At 38.1% G+C, this 17,351-nt stretch overlaps 1 pseudogene; it reads right to left on the bottom strand.

Annotated features, from left to right (window-relative positions):
* Positions 1-3,921, bottom strand: part of LOC114037748 — a 51,389-nt pseudogene extending 47,468 nt beyond the window's left edge.
* Positions 3,922-17,351: the final 13,430 nt, after the last annotated feature.

The raw sequence follows: 17,351 nt of genomic DNA, 5'->3' as shown, positions 1-17,351 counted from the left end.
GACAAAATTCCATCCTTTTGAATCCCAGTCAGCCAAGAACCAGGATTCCGTTGGCCTTGTGAGCAAAAGCACCAGCCAGTGGGGACCTCTCCATGTTCTGGAGGCCCACATACTGTAATCTCATCAGGTTGATTAGGCAATTCATCATATTAATCCAGAACTCTCCTAATAACTTCCCCTTCTTCCCTGCCTAATACTTGCTTCTTGCTGCTTTAATCCCTGTCACTCAGAACTGCCACCTGACCTGCCTAGGGAAAAATCCTTTTCCCCTGTCACTTCTCTGAATACGATCACCCTCACTAGCTCAGCTAGTTTTATTCCTCCTATTCCTTCTAAATAAATCCCTGTCCTCTGATCTGTCTTTCTACTGGATGCACTACAGATATCATAACTCAACCTGTCCAAAATGGAACTTATTCTTTCTCTCTCCTCTCTTCCAAACATTGCCATTACTGTGGAGGGCACCACCATTCTTCCAGTCATCCAGGCTCTCCAGCTATGTGTCATTCTTGATTCGTCAATCTCTCTCATCCGGGTCGATGTAGCCAATCTGCTGCAAAGACCTGTTGATTCTCCCTTAGTTACATCTCTTCACTCCTTTGACACTGCCATCATTCTGGTATAGACCTGTATCATCTCATGCCTGGACTATTGCAATAATTTTTTAATTTGTCTCTCTGCCTTTGAATCTCTGCCCATTCTAATCCATCTTCCACTCAGCTATCAAAAGGATTTTCCTAAAGTGCTGATCTGACCATGTCATTCTCTTACTTCATAAACTCTAGTAATTCCTTGTTGACTCCAGGATCAAATATAAAATTCTCTGTTTGCGCCCTTTTACATATTTGACCCTGGCCTCCTGGACATTCCTTGAACAGGATGTTCCCTCTCCTGGCTTCCAGCACTCTTCATTGGCTGTCCCTTATGCTGGAAGTCCCTCTCTCCTCATCTCCTGGCTTCCATGATAGTTTGCTTCAACTCCCAGTAAAAATCCTACTTTTTGCAAGAAGCCTTTCCTGGTCCTTCTTAATATTAGTGCCTTCTACTTAAGATCAATCCAATTTGTCTTGTATGTATCTTGCTTATATAGAATTATTTGCATGTTGTCCCTCACCATTAGATTGTGGGCTTCTTAAGAGAAGGGACCATTTTTGTCTTTTTTTTTTTGGTATCTGAAGCATTTAGCACGGTGCCTGATGCATAGTAGGAGCTTAATAAATTCTTGTTGACTTCCACTGTGCCCTAGGGAACCTGTTGGATTGTTTACAAACTTCCCTTCATCCTCAACCTCTTCCTCTTATCTTCTTTCCTCTCTGGGCACTAACTGAAATCTATTTTTTCTACAAAGACAACACAACCTTTGCACCCTCTCCAGCCCTGAACTTACACAGCCAGGAAAGGGAGTTCTTCACCCTGTCTCAATCTGTCTTGCCATCTAAGGGATCTCCAGATTACTTTCTTTAGTGATTTCAACACCTTGATTTTAGTCTTCCCCTCCAGCTCAACCCCTGCCATCAATCTTGGTCATTTTATTTTTAATCTTATCTTTAATGATATAGCTTATTTTTGAATCTCCTTCATTTCCTAATGTCTTCTTCCCTCTCCCTTACCCAGGGAGCCTTCTTTATAACAACTAAAGAAGAAAGAGGAAATAAGCAGTTCAGTAAAACCAGCCAACCCATCAACCACATCTAACAGTATGTGCAATATTCCATAGCTAGAGTTCCACACTTCCCTGCCCCCTCCCCACCCTCCAACCTCACTGTTCTTCTCCAGGGCCAAGATTGATGGGGTGTTTTGGTTTTTCCCTTTATATTTTTATGGTTATTGTGTATGCTGTTTCAAATACTGGTCTCAAGAACCTTTCCCTAAATGAACCAAGATCTCTGCCTCTCTGCCTCTGTCTCTCTCTCTCTTTTGAATTTCAAAAGTAAATTTTATCCAGACAGGAATTTCTCACATAGAACCTATCTTGAGTTAAGACTCAAGAGAAGGCTTAGGCAATAATTAAAATTCATTCTTTGCCAAATAATAAATGTTCAGCAAAAGCATTAAGTTAAAGAAATATGAGCAATGTAATGATGCATAGAAAGGCCCAGATAACACAATAGTCACTGCTAAATAGTCTCTTCACTCTCCCACCCCACAAGGGCATCTTTTCAAGGTCAGGCCCCTCCTGTGAAAGATGCTTGCCAAGATGATACCAAGTCAAGTCAAATCAAGTCAACAAGTATGTATTAAGTGCTTACTCTGTGCCAGGCCCCGTGCTAAGCATTAGGGATACAAATAATAAGTGAAAAGAGAGATTAACCCTGTCTTCAAGGAACTTCCATTCTAATGAGAGAAGACAACACATAAAAGCAAGCCGAATATAGGGGAGAGGAAGGAAAGAAGCTACTAGACAGGGACATATGAACCCAAAGGATTCCAACAGCAAAGGAATCCAAACAGCAGGAGCAGGGACAAGAAAAGAATAAAGGAGTAATTATGGCTGGCTTGAGTACTTCCTTAAAATGGACGTCTAACATCAGAAACTTATATAATGTTATCAGTGGAAAAAGATATTCTCCCTTTGATTGGGAGTGCAGTGGGGATAGAATACGGAACTGACAGTTTCTCTTAGAGGGATGGGAGAGGGCAGTCATTTTGGCTATGCATGCTTGCTATCCAAATCAATTTCTTGCTGTTTACTTTGCATAATATTTTAATTAAACATCTTTTATGTTATTTTATGTGTTATCTAGCCTGATCTGACTCAGCTTCCTTGGATGGAAGCCTAGAGCTGTGGACTTGGATAGATGTTGACCTAAAATAGCATATCCACATAGAACCTTATAAATTGCTTATAAATTGTGAGGTGTGACAGGGTTGGATGGAGCTTGCTAAAACTCCAGTTGTGTTTGTAATCCATCCTCATATCTCCTTTGGGATTTTGCTCCAATAATCATTTCCCCCCTAACCCTCATTTTCAATCTTACCTCTACTAGCTCCTTCCATACTGTTTATCAGCGTGGTCAAGTACCAGGGTGCCTTAGTTCCCTATTCTCCTTCACTGCTAAACTTCTAGAAAGAAGAGTCTATTTTTGTTGCTTTCAAGTCCTTAGCACTGACCATGACTACTCCTTAATTCCCTCAATCTTGCATCTTTCCTAAATTTGCTGCTGAAATTGCTTTCTGTAAGATTACCAACAATATTCTAGCAGCAAAATCAAATGGCCTTTTAGTCTGTCTTGATCTTTTGGTAGCATGTGACACTGTTGACCATCCCATCTTTTTTGGTACTCTTTCCTCTTTTGACTTTTGTGATACTGATTTTTCTGGTTCTCTTCCTATCTGTCTGGCTGTTTCTTCTTGAACTGCCTGGATATTTTTTGCCATCTTCCCTAAATTTGGGTGTCCTTGAAGATCTCTCTCCCTTTGTAGTTTCTCCTTTGGTAAGCTCATCTATTTTCCAGATGATTCTCAAATCTCTATTTCCAGTCCTAGTCTTTTTCCTGAAGCCTTCTCCAATTTCTCTGTGTGCTGTACAACTTTACCTGCATCTCTCATTAGCACTGGAGATACTAACAGAACAGTAAGACAGTCCCTACTCTCAAGGATCCCACATTCGAATGGGGGAGAGAACACATAGAAAAGGTTTCAGCTGTAAGGCAAATGGAAAGGTCCCATGGTTCTTAGGATGCAGAGGCGAAACAGATGGCAAAGAATCATCTTTAATATTATTTCCACTGATAATATCACCTCAGTTTCTGTTGTTGAACTATTTGACAGGCCCAGGGATTTGGTGGTGAGAACTTTCTTTTCTGGGTCTTCAGGAGTTGTGACTGAGGTCCCTTGCTGAGGCAGTGGCCAGGTTATTTATAGCAGTTGGTTGCTTACCAAGATGGTGGCTGTAGCAGCTGGCCTACAAGTAGGGCCCATGGTCTGACGGGTGTTGCTATTCCTGCTGCTCTTGGACTCAGAGTTCTGAGCTGTCTGCCTCTGGGTCCAAGGAGAGGTGGTGGTGATATTTTAATTTGTCCAGCAGGTGCTGCCCCTCCCTGTCTCTCCCTCACGGTGTTCAGCTGTTTCAGCTAGGCTGGCTTGCTTGTCCCGAAAATGGTAGTTGGTTTGCATTTGGTGATGGGCTCCCTCTCTACAGGGGTTGCTCTGCAGGATGATGGCTTTGCGGTTAGCTTGGAAGTAGGACTGGGAGTCTCTCCCAGGACTCTTGGGCTTAATATGACTGTAGGAAAGGATGACTATGATGAATACGATGAAGAATAGGAAGACATGTATGAACTCATACAAAAGGAAGTAAGCAAATAGAAAAATAATATGCACAATTACAACAATGTAAATAGAAACAACAACAGAACACTAGAAACTGAAAGTGGTAGAACTGTAATAATCAAGCTTGGCCCCAAAGCATCGTGCTTACATTAGTAAGGTGCTCCAGCCCGAGGACTATTTCATAGTCTCTTCTCCCAAGGTCTGAAATAATGCTTGACCAAGATGCTTTATAAATCATTGCTGAAATGAATTGAATACATATCTCATTAATTTAGATTTTTGCAAAGTGTTTGAAAATGTCTTTCCTGTTGTTGAGGACAAGATACAGAGTTAGAACTGGAACCATTCAGGTGTGAAATGGAGGATTGGCCAATGAGATTCCAGTCTTTAGAGCATTCTTAGATTTGCCCTTCCTGGTAGGTTGTACAGAACGTAGTCTGTTTGCTGTCAATCTAATAGCAAAACTTGGAGGAGCCAGTTCTCTGCTATGAGTGATTGAGGAGTCATGTGATGATGAAAAGTCTTCAGTTTGGCTGAGGAGCAAGAAGGACTAATAATAATAGCTAACATTTACATAGCTCTTACTGTGTGCCAAGCACTGTGTACTTTACCAATATTATCTTATTTATTCCTCACAACAACCCTGGGAAGTAGGGTTATTATTATCCCCATTTTACAGATGAGGAAACTGAGGCAAACAGAAGTTAAGTGACTTACCCAGAGACACAGCTAATAAGCACCTCTCATAATGATAAGGTATACAAAAGGTCCAGGTGTCTCTCAATCTCTTCCCTGGAGGCTTTCAAGTAAGGATGATTGTTTCAGGCTGCCAGGTGGAGGATCCTCACCCCTAACTGGCTATTATGTGTCCATGAACACATGATGCCTCTGTTTTTCCCCTGTCTCTTTTGTGCTTACTTTTTCCCAATCTTAGATGAATATAAATGAATGAATGAATATCCTGAGATAGGCTCACTCAGGCAACCAGTGAGTTCAGGAGAGCCATCAAAGTGGTCCAGATGGTAACCCAAGCAGCAGCAGCAACCAGGTCTGATGAGGAGACAGGATAGAAGTCAATGAACCCATCTGACCTAGCCTCACAAAAAACCAGTCCTGCTGATCAAGGGAGTGACTTGCTCATCAGCAATACTATGCCCATAAGAAAAATTGGTGGGGGCCCTGTGAGAGAGAAGAGCAATCCCAGGACCTGGAGGTACCTCTCAGTCACATATGTTCCCTACATGTACACTTCAGTACTCTGTGTGTGTGTGTGTGTTTGTTTGAATGAAAGGAGAATGTGTCTTTTGGTTTGGGGAGGATGTTTCTGTAACAACAATCCTTGCTTTGTTGTTGATGTTGTTAGATCGTTTCACTCATATCCGACTCTTTATGACCCCATTTGGGATTTTCTTGGCAGAGATATTGGAGTGGTTTGCCATTTCCTTCTCCAGCTCATTTTACAGATGAGGAAACTGAGGCAAACAGGGTTCAGTGACTTGCACAGTGTCACACAATTAGCAAGTGTTTGAGGCCAGATTTGAACTCATGAAGATGAGTTTTTCTGACTTAATGCCCTGTGCTCTATCCACTGCACCATCTAGCTGCTTACCTGATTTGTAAATAGCCCTTTGTAAAGGCTAATTAACTAAGGCTCTATGATATAAAAATGAGATAGCATTTGTAAAGCACTTAGCACAGTGCCTAGCACATAGTGGGCATTTAATAAATGCTAATACCCTTATCCCATATTAACTAGTTGATGGATTGGATGTTATTAGAAACTCCAACCCTAGTCAGCCCTAGTGTCCTGCGTGAGAGGAGAAGTAGTCAGTTACCTTCTGAGGATATAAAAAGAGGTTAAGAGAGTATGGCTGAAGGGAGTACTGTAGGTAAATTCAGAACTGGTTAAGTACTTGGACCCAGAGTGGTCAATAATGGTTTGGTTTCAAATTGGGATTACTGTAGTTCTTTGGGGAAGGCTTCTAAGGATCTTTGCTTGGTTCTGTGCTATTTAACATTTTTATTAATGACTTGGATCACCTTGAGGGCAAGGACTGTCTTTGCTTCTGTTTGTATCCCCAGTGGTCAACATAGACCTGGCACATAAAAGGTACTTAATACATGTTTATTGATTGATTGATTGATTGATAAAATACATTTGTTATGAACCAGAAACTGTGCCAAGTGCTGGCAGTACAAGAAAGGCCAAAAAAATAGTCCCTGCTCTCAAGAGACAAGGAAGGTGCATTTATATGGAGGAGACAACATGCATTTTAAGTAGGTACATACAACATCTGTACAGGGCCTATGGGAGGTAATCTGAGAAGGGAAGGCACTAATGGCTGGTGGAGAGGGTATAAAGGTCTTTTCTGCAGAGAGTGGGTTTTGATTTGAATCTCAAAAGAAGCCAGGGAATCCAAGAGGGGAATATGAAGGAAAAAGAGTATTCCAGGCATGGAGGACACCCAGGGCAAAATTACATGGAAACAGGAGATGGAATGTTTGAGGAACTGGAAGCAGGCTAGTGTAGGTGGACAGTAGGATGCAAACTGGAAAGGTAGAAAGGAGCCAGGTGATGAAGGGCTTCAAATATCAAACAACATTATATTTGATGCTGGAAGGAATAGAGAAACATTGAAACTCACTGAGCAGGGTGATGCAGGCAAAACTAAGCTTTAGAAAAATCTCCTTGAAGGCTGAGTGGAGAATGGATTATAGTGGGGAGAAACCTGAAGCAGAGACCTTAGATAAAAGGCTATTGTAATAGTCTGGGTGGGAGGTGATAAGGGTCTGTATTAAGGTTGTCAATATATGAGCTGGTAAAAGGTGTATAGGAGAGATGTTGTGAATGTAGAAAGGGTAAGAGTCGGCAACAGACTGGGTATGTGAAGTGAGTAAAAGTAAGGAGTCAAGCATGGCACTGAGATTGTAAGCCTGGGTGGCTAGGAAGGTGGTAGTGCCCTTGACACTATTAAGGGGTTTGGAAGAGGGGAAGGTTTAGGTAGAAGGATATTGAGTTCTGTTTGTCAAATCATATAAGGATAACATTGAAGGAACCAGGGATGTTTTGATTTGAGAAGGGAAGAATTAGGAATATTCAAGTATTTGAATGGGCTGTCATAAGAAAGAGAGCTTATACTTTTTCTGATCAGCCTCAGAGCACAAAACTAGGTATAAGTAGATGCGGGGGGAAAGCAAATTTAGGCTGGAGGAAAGGAAAAACTTTCTAACAATTAGATCTACTGAAAGCAGAAAGAAATGTTTAGGAAAAAGCAAGTTTCCCCTTATTAGAGGTCTCTATGCAAAGGTTGGATGAGTATGTTGTAGAGGGGATTCTTTTTCAGGGTCAAGTTTGATGAGATGGTCTTTTGATGTTTTAAATACTAAGGAGCTACAATCAGGTTCACACATAATTTAGCAGCCATAAATATAAAAGAGCAGAAGGCTTGGAATATGATATTCAAGAAGGCAAAGGATCTAGGTTTACAACCACGAATAACTTACCCAGCAAAACTGGACGTAATCCTACAGGAGAAAAAGAACTGAGTTTTAATGAAATAGAACACTTCCAAACATTCCTGATAAAAAGACCAGAGGTCACTAGAAAATCTGACATACAAACAAAGGAGTTGAGAAGCATAAAATGTAAATATGAATGAAAAATCCAAAGGGACTAAATAAGGTTAAGTTGTTTATATTCTTACATGGGGAGATGATATATGTAACCCCTCCAAACTTTTTCATCCCCAGGAGTCCTAGAGGGAGTCTAATTAAATAGGTCTAGCATAATTCTATTGTGTATGGATAATCTTAGAAGAAGAATGGAATAAGTGAGGGAGAAGAATGCACTGGAAGAGGGGGGAAGGGAGAAGAAGAATGGGAAAACTATCACTCATAAATGGGGTATGAAAAGAGGAGTTTATATAACAAGCAGTGGACAGCGGGGAGGAGAGGACAACACTTGAACCTCACTTTCATTTGAACTGGTTAAAAGAAGGAAAAATACACACACATACATACAGAAATACACCTTACCCAACAAGGAAAGAGGAAGGAAAGAAGTTAGAGAAAAAGAAGGGAATAAGAGAGAGGGTAGAATAAGGGAGACATTACTCAGATGCAAAACAGTCTCTTAAAGAGGAGGCAGGAAAAAAAGAGAACAATAAATATATGAAAATAGGATTAAAGGACATACATGGTTAGCGATCATAACTGTGAATATGAATGGGATGAACTCACTCATAAAATGGAAGAGGATAGTGGAATGGGTTAGAAACCAGAATTCAACAATATGTTGTTTACAAGAAACACTTGAAAAAGAAAGACACACATACAGTAAATACAAAAAGCTGGAGAAGAATCTGTTACACTTTAGGTAAAGTAAAAAGCACTTAGTAATCATGGGGTAATCATAGACAAAACAAAAAAGAACAGACCTAATTAAAAAAGATAAGTAAGAAAACAACATTTTGCTAAAAAGTGCCATAAACAATTAATACCAGTGCTAAATATATATGTCCCAATTTGCATAGCATCTAAATTCTTTTTTAAAAAAAGTTATTCATATTGAATTTAAATACAAAAAGACACACAAAAAAGAACATTTCCATGCACATAATACAACATAGAAGATTCAATATAAAACTACGCATTTCCATTCCACACTGTTTACTTTTTTTGAAAAATTATGTAATAAAAACCACACATTATTTTCAAAGCTATGTGGCTTTTCTGTGCTTACTGCTAAGTTATCTTTTGTTCTCTGCTTCACTATTTATTTTTTTCCCTTCATCCTCTCCTTGAGAAAGCTACCATTAATCACAAATATGTATATATGTAAAATCATACTATACAGACTTCTATTTATCAATTCTTTCTCAGGATGTGGATAGCATCTTCTTTCATAGGTCTTCTGTAGTTGATTTGAGTATTTATAATACTCAGAGTGACTTAGTCATTCAGAGTTGTTCTTAGAACAATACTGCTGTTACTGGACATAATGTTTTCCTGGTTCTGTTCATTTCACACATTATTTCATGCAATCCTTCCCATGTTTTTCTAAAATCATATTCCATAGCATCTAAATCCTTAAAGGAAACACTAAGTGAATTATAAGAAATAGGTAAACTACAATAATGGGGAATCTCAGTTTACTCCTCTCAGACCCAAATAAATCAAACAAAAAAATAAACAAGAAAACAGTTAAGGAGATGAATAAAATTTTAGAAAAGTTAGAAAAGATAGACTGGAGAATACTGAATGGGAATAGAAAAGAGTATACCTTTTTCTCAGATGTACATGGAATTTTCACAAAAATTGACCATGTATTAGGACATAAAAACCTCACAAAGAAATGCAGAAAAGCAGAAATGTCAAATGCATCTTTTTCTGACCATAATACACTAAAACATTACATTCAATAAAGGGCCTTTGAAGTATAAATTAAAAACTAATTGGAAACTAAAAAACTTAATCCTAAAGAATGGCTGGGTGAAAGAACAAATCATGGAAATAATAATTTCATTAAAGATAATGACAAAATGAGACAAAATACCAAAATTTGTGAGATGTAGCCAAAGCAGTACTTGGGGAAATTTATATCTCTAAATGTTTACACCAATAAAAGAGAGAAAGAGCAGATTAATAAATTGACAGTGGAACTAAAATGAGAAAATCAGCAAATTAAAAATCTCTAAATGTCAAAATGAAAATTATAGGAGAGTTTAATAGAATTAGAAGTTTAAGAAAAGTTCACTGAATTAATAAATAAAACTAAGAGCAGGTTTTGGGGAAAAAATAAAATAGATAAACCATTAGCTAATTTGATTAAGAAAAAGAAAGAAGAAAACCAAATTACCAGTATAAAAAAAATGAAAGACGTGAATTCAAAACCAATGAAAAAAAAATAAAAGAAATTATTAGGAGCTAGTCTGCCCAACTATATGCTAGCAAAACTGACAATCTAAATGAAATGGATAAATATTTACAAAAATATAAATAGTCTAGTTTAACAATGGAAAATAGAATATTTAAATAATGCTACCTTAAAAAAGAAATTGAACAAATCATAAGTGAAATTCCAAAAACAAAAACCTTAGGACCAGACAGATCTACAAGTAAATTCTATCAAACATTTAAAAAATAATTAATTACAAAACTACATAAACTATTTGAAACAATAAGTAGAAGGGATTATTCCAAATTCCTGCTGTGACACAAATATGGTCTTGATATAGATAACAAGAAGTCAAAACACAGAGAAAACTATAGACCTACTTTGTTTTTGAATGAGGCAATGGGGTTAAGTGATTTGCCCAGGGTCACACAGTTAGTGGGTGTTATGTGTCTGAGGCTGGATTTGAACTCAAGGTCCTCCTGAATCAAGGGACAGTGCTCTATCCACTGTGCCACCTAGCTGCCCTGAGCAAATTCTTAGAATGATAGAAGAGAAAGAAGTTATTCAGGTTGAAAAAAAAAACTAGTAAAAGAACAGAAGAATGAGCTAAAAGAAGGTTGAAATTGCTAGCTATGTGACCTTGAAGAAATCACTGCCCCACTCTCAGTCTCAGTTTCCTCATTTTTCAAATGAGGGATCCATATTAGATGATCTCAAAATTATTTTTCCAGTTCTAATCTTCCATGAATCTACCAAGTAAAGGTAGATTGGGAAAGATGGGAAAAAAGAAAGATATTCAAAACAAAAATATATTAAGGTCAAAAGGAGTTGAAATATTGTATTGAAGCAATCCCTTCCCCCACTGGTAAATTGGTGGCAGTGGTGGGGAGATGAGAAGGAATAGAATTATTAATAGTAATATTAACAGTAATAGGCAGCCTGTCTTACTGGATAGAGAGCCAGTCTCTCATCTGGGTTCAATCCTGCCTCTGAGATATGCAGGCTGGTGGCTCTTGGCAAGTTACTTCATCTCCCAGTGTCCTTAGATATCCCTCTAAGATTAAAAATTGGAGAATGGTTGACTGTCTGCCTTGGTAGAAGGAGTTTTCTCACTAGAAGTTCACTATACCAATGAAAGCCAGGTTTGGCATAGAAACAAAGCAAGATTAATACCAGTCACAATAATAGCGAGGCAACTGGAATGATATGTGTAAAAATGATGGATGTGCTATGACGGAGAGCTTGACTGAATGAGGTCTCCAGCTGCTATCGAGCCTGGGCGAGGGAGTGAAATAGGAATAGCAGCAACAATGATGTTATTGGTGAGTGCTGACAATAGCTTGGTTGATTTCCCCCTCCTACTCTCCCATTTTCTGAGAAGCACAGATTTCCAGGCTGCCCTCAGAAACTATCTGAATCACTGAGATATTGTGGAAAGCAGCACTGGTTTGCAGTCAAGATGACCTGAGCAAAAATCCTGCCTCTTACTATCTATGCAACTCTAGGGTTCAGTTTCTTCCTTTATAAAATGAGGGGGTTGGGTTGAATGGCTTCTAAGATCCTTTGTAGCTGTAGGTCTATGTTAACATGAACATATGGCTGCTTCACTGGTGGCATTGAAAGTCAAACATAACAGGTCATGATGTTTAGAACTTGTAGAAACCCTAAAGGTAATATAGTTATTTTAAATAAATTGTTGATGTCTTTTGTTTTTACATTGAATTCATTTCTGTATGTATCCCTTCCCCTTCTCTTACCCAGGAAGCTATCCTTGTAACAAAGAATAAAAAAAGAAAGAGGAATAAAAAAAGCGATTCAGCAAAACTAACCAATAACTTAACTGAGTTTGACAGCATATGAAAGTTACACACTCAGAGTCCCCACCTTGGTAAAGAAGAGAGGGAAGTGAATTTTCTCACTTTTTCTCTGGGGACAAACTTGGTCAAACCATAATGAAATTTTCAGTTTCATTATCCTAACAAAGGATACAGAGAAAAAGTGATTTGTCCAGAGCAACAATATCCACCTCCAAAGTCTCCTAGTCCATGCCAAAGCCCCAGGTTTTGCCAGAGGGGAAATTTTCACCTAATCAGTGAATTCCCTTTCAGAAAGAGGAAGAAGTATAATATCGCCCTCTGAGATCCGTACTGAGGCCTCTTTGTAGAACCTTCTGCTTAGGGTCAGCATGCTTCTAGACTGCGTGTATTCTGCCTGGTGTCTTGAAAACCAAATAATCTGAAAATCTATGTGTCTTGATTTTGGGTCCAGAAAACTCTCTCTACCATACCTACATGATCTGGGGTCTGGTAGGAGGATGGGAAGTTAGGGGGAAGAGATTATTGTAAAGTGATATTTTTGCCATGGAAGAATTTATAGTCATCTGTAAGGCTCTTCACAATCTGGTCCTAACCTACCTTTTCAGCCATATCTCACTCTCCCCTTGCTCTACAGAATGGTCTATTCACTGCTTCCTTCCCCTTCCTTTTTTCTCATGCCATTCCTTTGACCAAGAATGTCTTCATCCATGCTATCTAGCTATCCAAATCTATCCTGCTAGCTCATCCGTCATTCAAGGTTAATTAAATCTAATCTGTTTCATGAAGCCTTACTTGACTACAACAGACCATTAGTTCTTTCTCTGAACTCCTCTTTCTGCAGAAAACCTGAGAGTAGTATGGGCAGCCCCACTGGGGACCCAGCCGACAAGTTCCAGGAGGGCAACGCAGCTCCTCCCCCCCTTCCTTCTTCCTTCTCCCATACATTTACGTCCCCCCTCTTCCTCTGTCCACATAGGGTATCATACCCTTACCTGTGGGTGCTGTGCCCAAAGGAATATAAATTTTGATGGTTGAAACCTATCAAGATATCTTGGGATTTTCGGGCTAGATTTCTTTCTTAAGGACCATGCCTTAAACCCGATAACACTCTGGCTGTTACTCATTTGGCCCATAATAGGTCCCAGCCCAAACCGCATTTAGTGGTCATTGTTTGGACCCCTGTGGCTCAGAGTAAATGTGAATAGTAATTTTTTCTGTTTTTGCCAGAACCCTGAGGGTCTTCCCCAGATATATACATACATATATATATATATATATATATATATGTATTAGGTATACATATATATGTATTAGGTAAAAGAGGCCATTCCTTGGCTCGTTTCTTACCTAGCCTTAATCATGGATTGGGCATTATTTCAGTCAAAGTGAGACTGGGAAAGACCTTAACTTAAAAAGGCTAAGGTCTCCCACTGCATCCTGGGTCATCTCCAGTAGTAATCATCTGGCCACTGGACCCAGATGGCTTGGGAGGAGAAAGTGAAGCTGGTGACTTTGCACAGCCCTCATTCACTTAAATACAATTCATGGCATCACCTTCCTGATGCCATGGTCCTCTTCAAGAATGAAGGACAAACAACAGCAACAACTTTCTGTGGAAAATAAGGCTTCAGCATGAAGCCTTTCTTCCTTCTCCAAATTCCATTGTATTTATTTTGTCTACGTTTATATATGTACATATTATTTCCTGATTCAACGTATAGTCTTTTAGGGCAGGGATTGATTCATTTTTGCCTCATATTCCCAGTCCCTGGCAATTAGTAGGTGCCTTAAAAAGGCTGGTTGATTGATTAACTTGTTGGGTACTTCACATCAAGTGTAGTCTTCGATTATCAGTTATCTTTTTTTAAGTATGGGTCCTGCCTTACTTCTCTTAACTAAATAGTAAATTCTTTTAAGTCTGGCAGTAGGCCTTATATTTCCTTTGTATCCCTCTTGCACCCCCCCCCCCCCCACCAATGGCACCTATCATCAGTGTTATGTAGATAGCAGATGCTAAATAAGAACTTGTTGAAATATATCACAGCCTTCTTGGGGAAAGAATGCCTGTGACCAAATAAATTAACAGACACAGATTAATATATGTATCACTCTCTAGAAAGAGATATCTATCTATCTATTGTCAAACCTCTCTAATTAAAAAGAATTAGGGAAACATGAAGGGCAATCTTAATCAGTAAAAAGTATTAATTAAAGATTTTTTAAAAAAGCTACCCTAATATAACTTTGTTACTTTTAAGGTACAATGCAAAATAGAACAAAATAAAAGTCCTACTTCAGTGGATAGTTCCCTGGGATTTTAACTAGCCTTTCAAAGCACCAGCCAAAGAAGTACATTGTTTATGTCTATAAATTGTGCTTTGAAAGTGTTTGAAAACAATTTTTTAATGTAACCAAACTTTCAAAATCTTAGTCACGCTATTTGTTGAATGAAACTTTTTTCATAGCTAGTCAAAGGTATTTTATCTGCAAATTGGCAATTAGTAAAGTCCCAATTAATGAGTTTTAGTGAAGTACTATTTAAGCAGAAGAGAAAAGGCACTGTCCAAAAAGCATCCCTGGTTTTTCTCAGGGAAAAGGCCTATAAAAATCTATTTACTTCTTCATACTTTTTGCACCTCTGAAAAAGGCTAACGGACATTTCATTCTCACTAACTGTATAGTGGACTGGGGGCTTTCAGGCACAAGCCTGATTTAATTAAAAGTTACAATTCTTGCCTATCAGAAATTTAGACTTTAGTTAGAAATATCACACAAGTCACTGAGATGTAGTGATTTCAAAATGGAGAGAAAAGAAACAAGATCATCATCTTTTAGAGAGTTTATGTTTTTACTATTTGCTGGCTTTGATTGCTCCAGGCCTGTTACAGAAGTCAAGATTCCTGTTGGAGAGAATAAGTATCAGAAGTATCAGCATGTATCAGAAAGTATCTGGGGATAATTGGTGGCTTCTATAAACAAGCTACTCTTTGGGATTTTCCTCCTCCGTTCTTGGCAGTAGATTTTGCAGTTGAAATTACTACTAAACTCTGGGTCAAACCTGGGGTTCCCTGAACTAAAAATCTGAGTCAGTAAATAGGACCAAAAGAATCAGCTAAGATGCTTGTATGTTCTCCCATTGATGAATGTTATTAATCAATAAACATTAATTCAGTAACTATCATACTAAGTGTCTATTATACTAAGTATTTTTAAATTTTATTATTATTATTATTTGCTTTTTGGTGAGGCAATCAAGTGACTTGCCCAGGGTCACACAGCTAGCCAGTGTCAAGTGTATGAGGTCAAATTTGAACTAAGGTCCTCCTGACTCCAAGGCAGGAGCTCTATCTACTTTACCACCTAGCTGCCCCTCAGTATTTTTTTTTTAACTTAATTTCATTTTCGGGTCCGAATTCTCTTCCTCCCATGCCCCCACCCCCCTGAGAAAGCTAGAAAAGCAAAACCCATTACAAACACATATAGTCAAACAAAACCATTTTCTTCATTGACCAGAATAAAAAAAAAGATGGTTTAATTTGCCCTCTGAGTTCATCAGATCTCTCTTTGGATATGGATAGCATGTTTCATCATAAGTCCTCTGAAATTATGATTAGTCATTGTGTTGACAAGATCCTAAATTGTTTGTCTTTATAATATTGTTATTATCTAAATTGTTCTCCTAGTTCTTCATCCTGCATCAGTTCATACAAGTTTTCCCCATATATACTATTCAGGTAAGCCCTGAAGACACATATATAAAATCAAGATAGCCCCTGTCAAGGACCTTACTTTTTTTAAATTAAATTTTATTGTTTAAATTATCAAGCATTTATTTTCCCTCCTACCATATCCCCACCAACCCTCCCCCCCCATTAAAACCAAAATCTTAATAACAAATGAACATAGTCAAGCAAAACAAATTCTCAAATTGTCCATGTCCAAAAACAGGACTCATTCTGCATATTAGTCCATCCCCTCTATGTCAGGAGGTGGGTAGTGTTCTTCCTCATCAATCATCTGGAATCAAGATTGTTCACTGCACTGATAAGTGTTAAGTCTCAAAATTGTTCATTTTCACAGTTTTGATATTATTGTTCTCTTGTTTCTGCTCGCTTCACTCTGCCTCAGTCTATACAAATCTTCCCAAGTTTCTGTGAAATGGATTCTTCGTTTTTTACAACACTGCAGCATTTCATTACATTCATATACAATTTTTTTTCAGCCAAATTATTGGCTGTTCAGTACCCCTTAGATTCTCTCTTTTTTGCTGCCACAAAAATTGCTGCTAAATACTTTTATGCACATAGGGCTTTTTTCAGTTTCTTTGGTCAAGGTCAATTTCTTGGGTCACTTTTTACGGGATGCATATGCGATGTTCACAGATAAGTAAACACAAGATATATAAAAATGAGAGAAGGCTGGAGGGTGTTTCAGGGTAGAATTGAAAAAATTTAAGTGTTTGGATTGGTCCTGGATAAAATTATGAAGTCTTCAGGCTTTTTCTTGAGGCCCATTTCTTTCCCTTTTAGTATTACCTAAGCCTTTATTACTTGGTAGGTACTTAATAAATGTGTACTAAATTGGAAAAACTAATTTGTTATGCTAAAAGTGGCTAAAATGTTCATATCCTTTGATTTGGGGGTCAAAGACAGAAAGTTCCCATATATACTGAATACTCATAGCAGCAGTTTTTTGTGGTAACAACAAACTGGAAACAAAATAAATGCTCAATGACCAAAGACTAACTAAACAATTTATAATTTATGAAGGTAATAGAATATTACTGTTATGTAAGAGACAATCTACATAAATCATTCAGAGGTGCATTGGAAGCCTTATATGAACTGATGAAGACTGAATTAAACAGAACCAGGAAAAATATGTAGTTCAATAAATGGAAAGAGTAACTAGAAAAAGAAACTAAATTCTGATTAATTATATGATGAAACTTGGCCACTGAAGAAGAGATGGGAAAATGTACTTCTTACTCAAGCAGGGGACAGTGGGTGTGGGACATTATATATTAAAATAACAGCTAACATTTATATACTTTAAAGTTTACAAATTGCTTTAGATACATTATTTCATTTGAACCCCAAGATAACCCTTTGAGGAAGGTGATAATGTTAGCTCCATTTTTTGGATGAGCAAACTGAGAATCAAAGATGTTAAGTAATTTTCTCAAAATAGTAAGAGTCAAATGTAGCATTCAAACCCAAGTCCTTCTTATTCCAAGCCCAATATACTCACTATACAGTCTCACTATTACACTTGGCTTATTTTTTCTGAACTGTTTTCCCTATCCTCCTTTTTATAAATTCTTTGTTGCGAGGGATCCTAGGTGAAGGTGGTAGAGGGAGAAGGGG

This window comes from Vombatus ursinus, unplaced genomic scaffold (assembly GCF_900497805.2).
Source record: "Vombatus ursinus unplaced genomic scaffold, bare-nosed wombat genome assembly UNPS02010548.1, whole genome shotgun sequence".
In the NCBI taxonomy this organism is placed as follows: Eukaryota; Metazoa; Chordata; class Mammalia; order Diprotodontia; family Vombatidae; genus Vombatus; species Vombatus ursinus.
This window is presented reverse-complemented; position numbering and strand designations above follow the sequence as displayed.